At 40.6% G+C, this 17,615-nt stretch overlaps 1 pseudogene; it reads left to right on the top strand.

Annotated features, from left to right (window-relative positions):
• Nucleotides 1-14,712: 14,712 nt before the first annotated feature.
• LOC126495335 (SH2B adapter protein 1-like) lies at nt 14,713-16,874 on the top strand (annotated as a pseudogene).
• Nucleotides 16,875-17,615: the final 741 nt, after the last annotated feature.

Below are 17,615 nucleotides of genomic sequence, written 5' to 3'. Positions count from 1 at the left end.
TTTATTTCTTCTTTAGTGTTCCAGCAATAGAAGACTTTCCTGCTGACTCATAGATCTCTTCTTGCTCAGAATCTTTAAGTGATATATTTTTGAACTTGTTGATGATTGTGCTTGTATATTAAATTTGTGCTTTTTATCTAAAGATTTGTGGGCTACTCCAGGCCAGATTTTGCCTGTGTGCCTAGAGAGCACAAAGATGTGCTCAGAGGCAGAAGAGCACAGGTCAGACAGAGACAAGGAGTATATGCTAGTACAAACAAGTTTCCTGTATAAGGGACATACAGTCATGAGTTCAACAACCAGGTGTTAAGCCACTCTCTAGATTAAAGTGAAATCCTGTGAAAGGCACACTGTAAACACCCATGCCTGGTTCCCCTTTATCCTGTTAGTGCAGGAGCTTTGGGCTCTTGAGACAGCACTGTAGAGTCAACATATGAAGATCAGCTGTATTTTTATATTTCTGCAAAAAAGATTCTTGGAAAGTAAAATAAAATATAATTCCTTAGACAAAAGCATCACACCCATATCAAACCCATAAAAAATTTCTGGAACAAACTTAATGAGGTCATATGACTTCTCCACTGACAACTAAAAAATTATTTTGAAAGAAAACAAAATGTAGGAAATTTCTGTAGTACTTACATATGGATTTCCCCTAACTGATCTATGGATTCAATCCAGCGCTAGTCAAACTTTCAGCAAGATGTTGACACAGGCATATTGGGGTCCTTGAGAGCAGCTTCCAAATAAATACACAGAGACTTATTCTTACTTATGAATGCCTGGCCTTAGCTTGGCTTATTTCTAGCCAGCTTTTCTAACTTAAATTATCGCATTTTTCTTTAACTACAGTTTGCCTCTGGGCTTTTTTACCTTTTTTTCTTTATATATCTTTCTTTCCCTCTTACTCTGTGACTGGTTGCACGGCTGGGTGGCTGGCCCCTAGTGTCCTCTTCACCTTCTCCTTTTCTTTCTCCTCCCCATCTTTAGATTTCTCATCCTTTTAATACTTTCTGTATGCCAGCTCTGCCTATCATTTCTCCTGCCTAGCTATTGGCTGTTGGGCTCGTTATTAGACTAATCAGGTGTTTTAGGCAGGCATAGTCACACAGCTTTACAGAGTTAAACAAATGTAACAAAAAATAATGTAACACATCTTTGCAACATTAAACAAATATTCCCCCCCTGTAAATGAATGTAACACATCTTACACTACTCCACAACAGTTCCCCATAGTTCAGGAAATTGAGTATTTGACCCCTAGTTGGTGGAACTGTTTGGGAAAGTTTAGGAGGTATGGCCTTGTTGTAGGAAATATGCTACTGGATGCAAGCTTTGAGAGTTTAAAACTTCAGGCTATTTTGAGTTAGCTCTCTGCTTCTTGCTTATAATTTAAAATATGACCTCTAAGCTTGCTGCTCCAGTCACCATGCCTGCCTTCTGCTATACTTTCCCCATCATGATGGTTGTCCTGGCTAGTTTTATGTCAACTTGACACAGAATAGAGTCACAGTAGAGGAAAGAGCCTTACTTGAGAAAAAGCCTCCATGAGATTGGGCTATAGGCAAACCTGTAGGGGCATTTTCTAAATCAGTGATTGATGTGTGGGAGGGCCCAGCCCATTTTGAGTGGAGTCAGTCCTGGGCTGGTGGCTATGGGTTCTATAAGAAAGCAGGTTTAGGAAGCCATGAACAACAAGCCAGTAAGAGGAACTCCTTCATGGCTTCAGCATGAGTTCGTGCCTCCAGGTCCTGCATCTAGTTTCTGCCCAAATTTTCTTGACGATGGGGGAGCAAACCAATAAATAACCTTCCTGCATGGTTTCTGCCTCCAGATTTCTTCCCCATTTCAGTTCTTGTCCTGCCTTCCTTCAATAATGGGTTCTGATGTGTAAGCCAAATAAATTCTTTTGTCCCCAGTTTGCTTTTGATCATGGTGTTTCATCACAGTAACAGTAGCCCTAAAACAATGGCGATGGAATTTTATTCCTCTGAAATTATAATTTCAAATTGATTCTTCACTCCATCAGTTCCCTTGATCGTGGTACTTTGTCACAGCAAGAGAAAAGTAATGAATACACAAACAAAAAGTGGTCCTGAGTTAAGTCACAGAATTGGGCATAAGGAGGCACATGCTTATAATTCCAACACTTGGGATGGGTCCTTACATCAAGTTCAAAGTCATCTTGAGCTCCATAGTCTTAACATTCTGTCTCAAAAAAGTTAATTTTGAAGTGTATATTAAGATGCAAATGGTTTAGAAGAACCAAAATTTTGAAAAAGAACAAAGTTGGATGCTTATACTACCTCATCTCAGGATTTTAAAAAAACTATAGTAAATAATGATGATAAATATAGTCTCAGTAGACTAGAAAGTATCCAGAAATAGAGCTAGCTATATATGGTCCATTGATTTGTAAAAAAGGTGAAAGGAAGTCTTGTCAACATATTGTGCTAAAACAACTGCTCACCAGTAAAACTAATAAACCAAAAAAAACTTTACTTTTACCTAATTTCATACAGAAAAATAAAAACAAAACATAGGTGTAAGTATGCGTTAAAAGAGCACAGATTCTAGAAGAAAATATAGGTAAGACCTTGAAGTTGGCAAAACATTCATACAACAAAGAGAAACAGAAAACATTAAAAAAAAGATAAATTGTACCAGGCTCAAACTTAAAAAGCTTTATTCTTTCAAAGCCATTATTTAGAAATGAAAAGGTAAGTCACAAAGTAAGAAAAATGTTCACAAAACTTATATCAGATAAATGACTACTTCCAGAATAACATATGCATAGATATATGCATATAATATATAATGTTATGTTATATATAATTATATGATATATTATATATGATAGACAAGTGTATAATACATATGTATGTGTTATAATATATGTGTGTAATGCATGTGTGCTAGAATATGCATATATATATTCTAGGTTAATAAAAAGACATCTTAGTATAAAATGAGTAAAATATTTGAAAAGGAAACTTACAAAAGAATATATGATAGTGGCCAAAAGTACATGAAAATGTAGTCAGCATCCGGAGTTACTAGATACACAGAAATTAAAATGATTGTATATCCAATAAAAGACTAAAAATTAAAATTATTGTACTAAATATAGTAGAGAATGTAGAAGTACCTAGAATTTCTACTCACTGCTTGCGAGAATATAAAATTGCCCAGGTATTTGACAGTTTGCCAGTCTCTTTAAAGTAAAAACATCATCTACCATATGTAATTTACCTAGAGAAAAAAAACCTAAAAACAAAAAAACAGGGTCATATTAAGACTTCTCTATAAATATGCATTGTAGCTTTATTAATTGTGGCTACGAACAGAAAACAACTTAAATACATCTCAACTTGGTAATTGATGAACAAATTTCATCACATCTTCACAAAGTTTTACTGTACAGTCATAAGAGAATTGACTACTGACATCTGTAATAATATGAGTGAATCTCCATAGCAATCTGAATGAATGAAACTGTCTTAGTTACTGTTTTCTGGTTTTTTTTTTTTTTTTTTTTTTTTTTTTTTTTTTTTTTTTTTTTTTTTTTTTTTTTTTTTGGGCGGGGTGGAGCCTGTCCTAGAAATAGCTCTTGTAGACCAGGCTGGTCTCTAACTCACAGAGATCAGCCTGCCTCTGCCTCCCAAGTGCTGGGATTAAAGGTGTGTGACACCACCACCTGGCTAGTTACTATTCTATTTCTGTGAGGAGAAAATGATCAAGGCAATTTATGGAAAAAAAAAAACATTTAATTGGGGGCTTGTTTACAATTTCAGAGGTTAGTCCATGATCATCATGGCAGGGAGCATGGCAATAGCAGCTAGGTATGGTGCTGGAGTGGTAGCTGAGAACTTGCTCTGAACACTACAGAGAGAGAGAGAGAGAGAGAGAGAGAGAGAGAGAGAGAGAGAGAGAGNTATTAAAGATTTCTGCCTCGGAGTGAGCTTTTGAAACCTCACAGCCCATAGCCAGGGACATACTTCCTCCAACAAGACCACCCCCGCTCTAACAAGACCATACCACATAATCGTTCCTAAACAGTTCCACGAACTGGGGACCAAACATTCCAACACATGAACCTGTGAGTGCCATTCTCATTCAAACCACCACACCATTCTTAAAAGTATGTGAATGAAAGCTCCTAGGAAGAAGTTGCACACTACATTCAACTTTTACAAGGTTAAACTGATTAACTTTTTGATTGTAGAGAAGTTGGGATGTTGCAGGTCCAGAACCTAATTTCAATGTGCCATATTAGCCATTCCTTACTCAATCCTGTGTTTTACCTTTACACCTTCATGACTATCTGCTGAAACTTTTTGGAATGTATTAACTTACCAAACCTCTAGTTTCTAACAACCAAAAATCTAAGGATATTTTCAGGCAGCATATAAGGCCTACAGCAGAGATTTCCCTCCTTTTTAGTAACTCTACTGCTTGATGTACCCACTGGTGTTTTTCAAAAGGATCATGATTTATAATTTTCTTTGTTCTGTTACCATAAAAGAAAATGAACCTATTATCATGCAGTAACATGGTGAAATTCTGAATCCATGTTCCTGGGCGATGTTCACTCATATTTTCCTCCTGAATGAACTTCTCTATTCTGCTTGAGGCAAAAGTTGTGTTTTGGTATTGACAGATTTCCTCCCAGAATTTCTTTGACTACCCAATCTAAAATTGTTTCATTCTATAGATCTTACTGTGACTTCTAATTATATATAAACATTTTCCTTATTACCTTTCTTTCCTCTTGACTAGAAGCATCTTTCAGGCAGGTGCATTGTCTGTCTTATTCCCACATCAGCACTAATAATTTAGTGTTGATAAAAAATAAGACAAATGCCTTGATTAATGTTTTTCTTTGTTCCATTACTAAAGACACTTCATGAAAGTGTTGTCTTCTTGGAACATGGACATTGGGGTAACCTGAATTCATCTTCCTGAAACACGTTCACTCATATTTGGCTCCAGAATAAATGATGTTGTGTCTGTTTTAAAGATAGATCTGTTCCTTTCCTTTCCTTTCCTTTCCTTTCCTTTCCTTTCCTTTCCTTTCCTTTCCTTTCCTTTCCTTTCCTTTCCTTTCCTTTCCTTTCCTTTCCTTTCCTTGTTTTGTTTTTCAAGACAGGGTTTCTCTGTGTAATAGTCCTGGTTGTCCTGGAACTTGCTTTGTAGAACTCACAGAGATCTACCTCTGCCTCCTGAGTGCTGGCATTAAAGGTGTACACCACCACTGCCTGGCCTAAATCTGTGTTTCTTGAATCAACAAAAATATATATTTATTTTTCCACTTATTTGAAAATCTAGAAAATACAAACCAATCTATATTTGCAGAAAACATGTCAAATGTTGTCTGGTTTGGGGGTGGAAGTGCTAATGGCCTATAAGAGGGAACTTTTGCTATAATGAAAATATTTTATATAGTGACTATATTAGTGGTTTCACAGAAGCATAGACATAAATATTCATAAAGTTGTATACGTAAAATGACTTCATCATATTATATGTACATTATAGCCAAGAAAATTGGCTAAAGTATGAGAATAAATTTATACTGAAACACTATGTTTTTAGATGACCATCTGATAATGGGGTTGCTAATCGGGTATTTTGTGTTGGTGCCCAGAATTCCTTCATTTTTTTTTTTAGTTTTAACATTAAATTAAATTAAATGTTTATAATGGCCAGTCTTGGTTGTCAACTTGACTCCATCTGGAAACCCAAGTAGCAGGCCACTCCTCTGAGGGATTTTCTTAGATTATTCAAAGGAGAAAGATTCATCTTATGTCTAAGGTCACTTACACTTTCTGGTGGCAGCCCACCTAAAGGAACACTGAAGAAGAAAATTTGGCTTTATGCCTGCCTACCCTCACTCTTGCTGTAACTGCTCAGCGGGTCAGTTAGTCTAGGGTTGTAACCCGCCTGGCAGGTCAGTTATTGCAGGGTCCCGAAGAGGCGCTATCTGAAAAAGACATGGGCAAGAGAGGGGGATGAGGCCAAACAAAATTCTCTTGTCAAAGCCTCCGTTTAATAGCGTAATGGCAGCAGTTTATATAGCCCTTGGATGAGTAATTTGGCTTGGGATGGGGGCAGGGGGCAGGGGCATGGGATCTTGCTGGGGCAGCAATGGTCAGGAGTCCTCGGTCAGGAGGTCACGAGTCGACACACCTAGTGTTCTCTATGCAAGCAGAATCGTTCCTTTTGTGATTCCAACCACAGACAGTTCTCTAGATAGTTGGAATGTCGTTCAGGTTCCACTAACAGATAGCTCTCAAGATAGTTGGGTGTGGGGTGGGCTCTGCCAACAAACAGTTCTCAATACAGTTGGGGTGTGGGGCTCTCTGCAAACATTCTTAGGACAACAGTCCCTGCGATACTTTTTGGGGAAAATGGCTCCTGACATCTTGCTGATGTCATTCCTGTTGCTGAGACATTCCTTCACTGATATTACAACCACCATCTTCAGGATTTCTGCACAGAATGACGACCAGCAGCTCTCTAGGAATAGTCCCAGAGTTCAGTACCAGACTGGGAATGCTGAGATATTCACCCTCATGCACTGACCAGCTATGAGATTCTCAGCCATTCCATCATGAGACAATCATTGTTGGACTACCCAGAGTACACCCTATAAGGCTGATTATACACACACACACACACACACACACACACACACACACATACATACACACATGTGTGTGTATGTGTGTGTGTGTATTTCTGTTCCCTCAGAGCAGTGGTTCTCAGCCTTCCTAATGCTGGGACCCTTTAACACAGTTCCTTATGTTGTGGTGATGCCCAATGACACAATTATTTCATTGCTTACTTCAAAACTGTAATTGTGCTACTGTTATAAACTGTAATGTAAATATGTGTATTTTCTAATGGTCTTAGGCAACCCCAGTGAAAGGGCCATTTGATCCACAAGTCGATTGCGACCTACAGGTTGAGAATTACTACTTTAGAGGAATCCTGGCTAATATAAAGTATAGTAGTTTTTGGCCAGAATGTGTGTGTATGTTTGCATGTACATACATGTTACCCACAGAGTTCAAAAGAGGGTGTCAGATTCTCTCAAGCTGAACTTACAGGTGGATAGTGGGGAGCTATTATATGTGTGCTGAGAATCATACCCTGTCTTCTGTGTAAAAGCAGCAAGTGCTATGAACTGCTGAGTCATTTCTCTAGCCTCTTTTATACTTTTAATACAAAAAAAATCCTCATTTTCCTTTGAGTAACTACCATTTAACACCATTTTCAGTTTTTGTCATTTTCAGATTTTTAGACTGGGTAATCTTCTTCTCAGTGGGCAAGGTAGATGAAAGTCAAGGTGGTTAGGTCAGACACTGCATGAAACTTAAGGAAAGTTTTGCTGGGGCTATTAGCATTGGATATTTTCTTTTATAGCCTGCTAAATTGTGAGTCTGTCAACTAATAAAGCTTCAGATGACCATCTGTGTCTCTTTCTTTCCCCAGAGAGAAGCACATTATAGTAATTTGGAGAAACTGAGTCCTGATCATATTTTCTGACCATCTTAATCCTGGAATGTTATTAAAGTACACTTGGCAAGATCTCCTAGTTACACAGTGAATCAATGCATTTCTTTGTATAAATTTATTTTTAATGTGTTGCTGTCATTTCTAATAGTTAATATAAAAATAAAAGCAATTCAGCCAGTTTTGACATTTGTCACAGTTATAAATTGTCACTGTTTGTAAAGATGGCCTAAATTGTATTGACAAAATAATCTCCACTCCTCCAACCTGGCAACTACGATAAAAATGAAGAATTTATAAGCCTACAAGAAAAACAGAGTTGGACAACCATGGTGACCTAAAAAAAATACATGAATATTTTTGCTATAAAGCAAAATCAAAGGTATAGTAACAAATGTAGAGTATATTAGTTATTCATATTCATCCGCACATGTTTGTTTGTCCATGTGCACGTGCACACACACATTCACACACAATTCTTAGGATTTTTTTGTTTGGTTACTTTTGAGAGATGGTCTCACAAAGCAGATGTGACTGGCCTTGAACTGTCAAACAAGCGCTTTCCTCCCCAAGTTACTTTGGTCATGGTGTTTCATCACAGCCATAGTAAACCTAACCAAGACAGCCTAGAAACTGTTTATTGCTTTTATAAGTTCAGTTGTCAGGAGCCATTTCCTCCTAAAATCATTACAGGAACCATTGCCTTGGGGAGTCTGCAGAGAACCCCACACCCATAATTATGTTAAGAATCATTCTATTGATAGAACCTACCCCACACCCAATTAGCTGTTATCTGTTAGCGGAACCCGCCTCACATTCCAGCTATCCAGGGAACTAGGTGTGTCAACTCACGACTTCCTGGCCAAAGAATCATCACCTAACCTCCTGGCCTACGTGACCGGGACCACGCGGCGAGATCCCGTGCCCTGCCCCCCAAGCCCTAATCCAGGGGCTATATAAGCAGCAACCAGGACTCTAATAAACGGAGGCTGTGACAAACTTAGCATGGCCTCCTTCTTCTTTCCTAGCCCATTTATCTTCCAGATAGCACCCCTCCGTGACCCTGGAGTAACTGATTGTAGGGTGGGTTACAACTCCTAGACTCAGTGACCCACCCAACGCAATCGACATTCAGTGAGAGCCTCATTATTCACAAACATTTCCAGAGATTTCTATACTTTGTGAGCCTCTTAGCTATCATTCAGGAAGAAATGTTTCAATTAAGAAATAGTCACACAACAGGAGTGACTGTTTTTCATGGTGTATCTCTGGATTTCATTAAAACTAATGAAATAACCCCCCCTCCATGGACATATTAGAATATGTATCAACCTAATCTCTAGGAAGAGAGGGATATTTCTAGAAATTTAGTTCATCTACAATGGGAATGAATCAATAGGTTATATTTACAAAATGAACTTCCTATCAAAGCTCCAGATCCTTAACAAAAGGTAACTTTCCTTGGTTGGCTATACCCTGGGCATATTATCATTATCTGTTTTTGGAGGGTCCTATGTCTTGAGATACAAGATGTGTGCTTGGAATACTTCCATAATAGATCCTGCATGTCCCTTTAGATCTGTACAATTCTCTCTTGATGAACTGTATGTATAACTACAATAGCTGTTACTGAGCTCCATGTGCCCTTATTGTAGCTCATCCACAGTGATGATGGTTTGATGAACCCCTTGAAATTGTAGTTGGTATCAGAAGTGGAGATAGTCATAAAAATATGCCCTCTATGTAGTCACAATTGAGGAGATACTTGAAGTAATAGAATTTGGCTAAAGCAATACTGCTCCCAAAATTCTAACAGATTTGTTAGAAACTGCAAGAAAGAAAATTCTGAGCCACAATTGAAATTTAAGATTGTTGAAAAAGTTTCTTCTAATGTTTATTTACTATGATTGATCTCCAATAGGACTCTACTACTATAATAAAAAGAGACAATCCTGGCTTATAAGCTAGCTGTTAGGCCCATACCATGTCAAAGAATATGTCTCTAAGGGAACTCTTAAAGAGGAACTATAGGGTCATACACACCATTAAGTATTGGTTTGCCATTAAGTTCTCTATGCTCTTATTAGAAGTATAATTTTGCTAACTGGATAAGATGAACTTATATAAGAACTATTCAAAAATAACAACACTGGTGACTTAAATAATTCTGTCAATATTTTTGCTGTGTAAATCTATAATCTGTCAAAGTGGCAAGAGTTGTAGTCTCCTGTCTGTTTAAATTGTTCAAAGTGTAGCCAGGGGCTGGAACATGAAAGAAAATGAAGGATGATATCATATGTGGAATACATAAAGCTAAGGGTGTATTAAGTTAATAAAATTTTCTATTCGAGGCCAGATCCTCTTGGAGCATTAACCAGAGTCAGATAAGTGGTACTAAAGAGCTTTTCCTTTGTTCATCTCTGAGAGTGTTGAGCAGTTTCTCACTGGGAACATGTATTGTTTCTTTAAGAGTCATACTCTAAACCCTTTGAGATAGTACAGTAGTTTTACTTAGAGCTGTCTGGAGGAACAAGTCCTCAAAAACTCAGTTTTTAACCCTGCACGAACATAAATAATAGAAACAATTGTAGGCAGTGAATGTATATTTATTATTCCTTGCATCATAGACACAAATGATAGTTCTGTTCAGCGGGACATCTACCACAGAGATAATGAAGCTTATGCTTTAACTACCCTCTTGTGAAGAATGGCTGGAGGAGAATCTCTGAGGTTCTTGGTCTCATTAATCAAATAATTTAAGAAAGGAGTCAAATGGAAGCTCAAGGACCATTTATTTGAGTTTAAAAGAAAAAAAATATAAAACAAGCAAGCTGTAAAACCTCAGTACTTCCTCCGAGGAGGAGAGTGGAGGAGAGGAAGAAAAGTCTTGTCCCTTTAAGTTGTCATCAATGTCAAACATGTGTCTAACAAGAAGACACATGGAGGGGAAGTGATTCAGTTAAGGCTTCTCTTTCTGTATAAATACCATGGCCAAAGGCAACTCGGGGATAAAAGGGTTTATTTCAGCTTATAGTTCTACATCACAGTACATTACTGAAGGAAGTCAGGACAAGGGCGTAAAGGGGGTAGGAACCTGGAGGCAGGTGCTACAGAATCCATGGAGGAATGTAATTTACTGGCTTGTTCACCACCATCAAGGAAGTCGGGCAGAAACTAAAGGCAGAAACCTGGAAGCAAGGACTGAAGTGGAGGCCATGAAGGGGTCATTACTGGCTGGCACCTCATAATGCACTCATTGTGATTTCTTATAGCACCCAGATTTACCTGCCCAAAGTTGGCACCAATGACAATGACATCATCAATACTAGGTTGGCTTGAAATTTCATCAACAAATGATATTATTCTAAAGGACCTCAATTTAGCCTCTGACAGTTATTTTTTTTTCTTATTTAGACAAGTGCAAAAAGCAGCCACATTATTTGGAAAATATTACAAGAATGACCTCTAACAACTTCCCCTCTGAAACCTTTTGGGCTGGATCTCCGCAGATCACATTGCTTTCAATACTACTGTCTCCTATGCTCCAGCTTAGATGGCCCATTAATCCCCATTTACAAGGTTCATATATTTTTCTAGTCCAAAGTCCCAAAGTCTACACTCCTTCAAACAAAAGTATGATCAGGCCTGTCACAGCAATATTCCAGATCCTGGCACTAACTTCTGTCTCAGTTAGGGTTTCTATTACTGCAAAGAGACACCACGACCAAGACATCTCTTATAAAGGAAACATTTAATTTGGAGCTTGCTTACAGTTTCAGAAGGTTAGTCAGTGATCATCATGGTGGGGAGCATGGTGGAAGGCAGGGACAGTGCTGAGAGTTCTCATAACTGAGAGCTTACGTCCTTATTCATAGGTACATGTAGCGAGAGGCTGGCTCTGCCTTAGGTTTCTGAAATATTAAAGCTTACTACCCTTAGTGACACAGTCCCACTCAGAAGTCCATACATCCTAATCTTCTGAAATGGTCCACCAACAAGGGAACAAACATTCTGATATATGAGCCTATGGAGACCATTCTTATTCAAGCCACCACAGGCTCATTTCTCAGGTAATTCTAGATCTCATAAAGCTGAAGATTGAAACTAACAGTTACAGTAGGTATTCTAGTCTAGCTATGGAAATTAGAATAGAATGCCCCCATAGACTCATGTGTTGGAATCCCTGGTCATAGTACCACTATTAGGAGGTGTGGCCTTGTTAGGTTATGTGTGGTCTTGCTGGAGGAAGTGTCACACTGGGGGCAGGCTTTGAGATCTCAGATGCTCAAGCCAGGTCTTGTGTTTCAGTTTTCTTCCTGCTGCCTGTGGATCCAGATGTAGCTACTTCTCCAGTATCACATCTGCCTGCGTGCCACCATTCTTCCTGCTGTGATGACAATGGAATAAACCTCTGAAACTATAAGCTAGTCCAAATTAAATGTTTTCCTTTATAAGAGATGTCATGGTCATAGTGTTGCCTTACAGCAATAGAAACCCTAAGGCACTAGTTTTTAAAGAGAATTTGGAAATCCAAATTTTTGCATCAAGTTTCATAATTTTGTATGTAATTTCAGAATGTACATACATATAACTTGTGCCCTAAAGAGCAGAAGAGCTTCTGCTCTAGCCCGCTTCCTCTATGCCTTCACTCTGCCATCATATACTAACCCTCTGAAACCACGATCCCGACCAAGTACTTTTTTAATGCATTGCCTTGGTCATGGTATTTTGTCACAGCAATAGAAAAGTAATTAAGACAGGGAGGAAATGGTTGATTTGGCTTACTTGTCCAGATGACAGTCCATCATTAAAGGAACAGAGGCAGGAGCTGTTGAAGAAAGCTGCTTACAGGCTTGCTTCCCATGTTCATATTCAGCCAGCTTTCTTACACTGCCCAGAACCACCAGCCTAGCGGTGGCACTGCCTATAGCTCTCCTCCATCAGTCATCAATCAAGAGAATGCCTCACAAATTTGCTCATGGGCCAATCTGCTAGAAGCAATTCCTTAATCCTTCTTCCCAGGTGACTCTAGTTTGTGTCAAGTTGACAAAAACTAACTAGCACAACATTTGTCCTGCTATGTTTGGCTCTTTCTGGAATTCAAGGTGACCCAAGAAGAAAGGTTAATGACACTGATTTATCTCTGGCCTTTTAGCTAAAGCACAGACAGAATGAAGATAGAAATTCTGCAATTTTATCCTCTTTTAAGTTACCTTGTTAGCCAAAAAGGGAGTCGATTTTTATTTATTTTTTATCATTTTTTAAAATTAAAAGTATCTTTTAAAATGCATGTTTTTTAAACCCAGATTTGTATATAGCAACTTCAGAAGTCCTATGTTGAAGGAGCGGCAGGGCTGTGTCCCCGGCACCCGGCCGCCCACATAGCTTATGCCCCGAAATAATTACACGGAAACTGTATTCTTTTAAACACTGCCTGGCCCGTTATCTGTAGCCTCTTATTGGCTAGCTCTTACATATTAATCTAACCCAATTCTAATAATCTGTGTAGCCCACGAGGTGGCTTACCAGAGAAGATCTTAACCTGTGTCTGTCTGGAGTGGGAGAATCATGGCGACTCCTCCACTAAGCTTCTTTCTGCCAGCATTCTCTTCTGTTTACTCCACCCACCTATGTTCTAACCAATAAAATGGGCCAAGGCAGTTTCTTTATTATAATTAACCAATGTCCTTCCTCCATCAGTTCTATGGCTATCAGTAATTGGATAATGTGGAATATTGGTATCAACGAAATAAGAATCATGAGGCAGAAGAATGAGTCAGAGAGTGAATTTAGAGGTGAGGCAGGGCAGTAGCACAAGCATAAGCAAGCACATGTAAACTCACAACGATTAAGCAAAACTGGCCAAAACAGCCTGTCAGTAGACCAAAAGTATGGTAACTAATGACACGCACTCCTGGCCAATCACAACAGTGACTGCCAGTTTCAAAAGGATCAACCCAAAATGTTCTTGTGGCAGCTTCACTTCCCTAACCCCATAGAAACCCCTGACCTCACAATAAAGAGCTTCTGTACTGGAATCTCTCCGAGTCTGACATTGCCTTCACACCTTCTCAACCCCTGCCCCCCTGAAAATGAGAATCACATAAGAGGCAGCAGCAACAAGCTAGCAACATGAATGGACCTTCTTTTGCTTGCTTTTTGGGTCCTCCATGCTTTCTTTTGTGTAGAAGGAGTGGCAGGCTGCTTTCCTGCCCAGCTCCCACACGGCTAGCTTTACACCCAAATAACACCACACAAACTCTATTCTTTTAAACACTGCTTGGCCCATTAGCTCTAGCTTCTTACTGGCTAATTCTTACATCTTGATTAACCTATTTCTAATAATCTGTGTAGCACCACGAGGCGGTGGCTTACTGGAAGGATCTTAACCTGCGTCCATCTTGGAGAGGAGAGCTATAGCGTCTATCTCACTTCCCTTCTTCCCAGCATTCTGTTCTGTTTACTCTGCCTACCCAATTTTCTATCTTATCAAAGGCCAAGGCAGTTTCTTTATTAACCAATGAAAGTAACACATAAACGCTCCTCCATCACTTTTGGGCATTTTTCTTTCTTTCTTGCTGTCCTGGCTGCTGTCCCCATCTAGACTTTCCACTATTATCTTGATTTTGTCCCCTTCAGCTGTTTTCATGTGTTGACACTTACTTTAGTTTTCTAAGCCCTTGGTGAGTTAGGGCTTTCCTTCCTATCCTTTTCTTTTCTTTTCCCTGTTTGTCTTCCTGGTTAGGAACTCTCCATTGTGACTCAGTTCATCCTGGTACCTCCACATAAGGGCTGACCACCCAGTTGGTGGAACCAACAAAGGACCCTCTAACAGGTTCTTTTCACCCAGAGACACCATGCGAGCATACAACCATGGCCTAACAAACCAAAGAAGTCCCTCACTATAAGCAGCACACTTGGAATGCAAGGCCTGAGAGCAACTGGAAACTTTTGCCCAGGGCCACTCTCCAGGATTTTCTGAAGGTTCTCTTGCCTTACAGGGAGTCCCGACAGCTCTTCGGAGTGAGGACTGTGGGACTTCCTCTCCTAGTTTCTCTTTCAACTAATCAGGTTAAGCCAACACCAGTTAAGAGCAATCTGGGCAGTGGCCAGTCTGTTAATTCAAAGAAAGGTTTTGGCTGTTGACTGTGGTTGAATCCCCTTTCCCTTCCAAGATTGGAACATTCTTCTCAGATGGCGACTACATTTACTAGCTTGACCCCGGAGCTGAGTATGGGGACCGGGATGCAGTTGTTGCCACTCACCCCGTATCTTCTGCTTGCTTTCGTCTTTGCTGTCCCTCCTCACAGACTCCTCCTGGGGCCCATCATGAATGGTGCCCCGTCTCCTGATGCACTTCATGTGAAGGCCTGGTTATCTGACATCCTGGAGAACCTAAGCCCAGGACTCTGCCCTGCTATCAGTCCCTGTCCCATGACCCTTCCCCTGAACCTCCTTCGTCACAAAGGCTGTCACCGGCAGCCTGAAGTTGCCCTGCTTGAATCATTCAGAGAGTCTGCCCAGCCAGGATCTGCTACTGGGACCCAGCGTGAGTAAGGATGGCCTTTCACAAGGGGTTTACGAGGGACTTTCTGATGTGCAGTCAGCATTCTTTTCCCCTAGTTCTGCCTCCATTATTGCCTTCCACTTTGAGTCAATAGAACTGTTTCCTCTGTCGCAGTCCAGCTGGCCTTGGTAGGCGTAAAACCGGACTCTCTGAATATGGCGGACAATGAGGGCTGCTGAGAAGCCAAGGACAATGGCACTGGGTTTTGATCCTACTTCATGTTCTGGCTTTGTGGGAGCCTAGCCAGTTTGGATGTTCACCTTCCTAGACCAGGATGGAGCGGGGAGGACTTTGGACTTTCCACAGGGCAGGGAACCCTGACTGCCCTTCAGATTGGAGAGGGAGGGGGAGAGGAGTGGGGGGGGGGGGGGGAGGAGAGGGAGGAGGGGGAGGGAAAGGGAGACGGGGAGGGAAATGGGAGGCGGGGAGGAGGCGGAAATTTTTTTTCAATAAAAAAATTATATTAAAAAAACCTGTTTCCTCTGGAATTGCCCCCTCATATTCCCAATGAAGAGAGCATCCAACAGAAACACTTCATCCTCTCTCAAGGCCCTACCCTACCAGGGATACTCCAGAAGCAGCCACAGGGTCATTCCTGGCCCAGGGAAAGTCAGAGGACTCTGAGAGAGACCAGCCCCTCTCAGAATATCCTTGATTCCATGGCATATTCTATCAACTCAAGGCTGCCCAGTTAGTGCTGGAAGGAGGCACCAGCTCCCATGGTGTCTTCCTGGTATGTCACAGTGAGACAAGATGCGGTGAATATGTCTTCACTTACAACTTCCAGGTCAAGGCCAGGCACCTGTGTGTGTCACTGAATGAGGAGGGTCAGTGCTGGGTCCAACATCTGTAGTTCCAGGCCATTTTCGATATGCTTGAGCATTTCCAGGTGCATTCCATCCCTGTGGACTCGAGGCTCCAGTGATGTTGTCCTTGTCAGCTATGTGCCCTCACAGTGACAGCAGGCTCAGTATGAGGCTGGAAGCCATGCAGGGGTGTGTGAGGGCGACCGATGTCACCCCAATTCTCCTTATTTTCTGCCAGTACTCAGACAATGAGCCATACAGCTTCAAACCAATTACAATTGGTACTCCATGTTGAAGGCAGTCCCTAACCCCTCAGTTTTTTCCCAATGGCACTCTGCTTATGATGATGCAGCAGAAACCCAAGCCCATGCACATTTCCAATGTGGACTTAATATTACCATTAATATGCTTACTGACTATGAGCAATACACTGATCCTGTATCACAATCCACAACTGGCATACATGCCAATTCCCAACAAGTGACAGGACTTTTAAGGCACTCAAACTTTGTATACCCCAAGCTAGTGTAGGCTATTTCTGCAATCTTGTCTAGCAGGCTGTGGAACCATTTCCTGAAATTTTGACCCATATCACCAATGCTGTTGAAAAGTGTGTCCCATCTGGCCCTAACAAGGATATCCTTATTAAACAGCTAACCTGGGAGGGGCTCAACATCATCACCTGTAATGTCATCATCACACCTGTTAGAAATGAAAATATTCATAAGTGGGTCTTGGCTGTCTGTGATATTGATACACAGAATGAGTTCATTTCCACCCTTACAGCTTTGATCAATGCCTTGGTCAATGGCAAACTTGACAAGGATGATAATTCCACTCTGCCAGACCATACTTGCTGGGGATGTGGACAGTCTGGCCACTCATGTAGGGATTGTCCCGGGGCTCATCCAAAGACCAAATGCCCTAATGCCAAGAGGACTATCAATGGGCATGAGACTGTAGAAGCTCTCACCTGGTACTGATATGAATAATAGACTGGACAGTGGCTTCACACTTTTGGTACATGAAGGTAAGTGGTATGCCTTGGTTTGTAATGGCTAAGGTGAACTGCTTCTCATCCACTAGGCAGAGCTCTTCAATTTCAGTAATAGTAGATGTCACTTTAAAAGACAGATTGCCCCAATACTTTTGTTCTCTCTGTTCAGATTACTTGAACAGCAGTAGAACCAACCTTAATAAAGATTTTGGTGTCTTTGTGAGGTAGCTTGAGAACACTGTGGAACACCTTTAAGTCTTCTTCCAGTACCATGGTGGAATCAGGAGTTTCTGTTGCTCATGCTCTATGTGCTCAGTCAGGTTCCCAGAACAGTTTATGAAAATTAATCATTTGCTGCCCTTCATGCCAGTCAGCACCAACTCATGGTACTTGGTGTACTCCCTGGCCCAGGAGTTACAGTTATAGATATAGACTGCAGAGACATTGTCATAAGCAAAGCCAGGAAAAGCAACAAACCACTTAGAGAGGAAGTCTGTTTTAAAGCAATTGCTAGGTCTAGTATGGGCATGCTGCATAATCATTTCCCTCAGGACAGAAGACTTTATGCCCTCCCCCTTTTAAAATTAAAGATAAAAAGTTATGCCACACCATCAAAATATGCCATCACCCAGGTTGCTATCAGCTTTACAGATGCCAAGAAAACTAATTTGGGGTGATGACAGTGTTCTTGCTTTTGCTAGAACAGGCTAGGCTCCTTCATCAGCTA

This window comes from Alexandromys fortis, unplaced genomic scaffold, assembly GCF_014885135.2.
Source record: "Alexandromys fortis isolate MF-2015 unplaced genomic scaffold, M_Fortis_MF-2015_v1.1 scaffold_379, whole genome shotgun sequence".
In the NCBI taxonomy this organism is placed as follows: Eukaryota; Metazoa; Chordata; class Mammalia; order Rodentia; family Cricetidae; genus Alexandromys; species Alexandromys fortis.
This window is presented reverse-complemented; position numbering and strand designations above follow the sequence as displayed.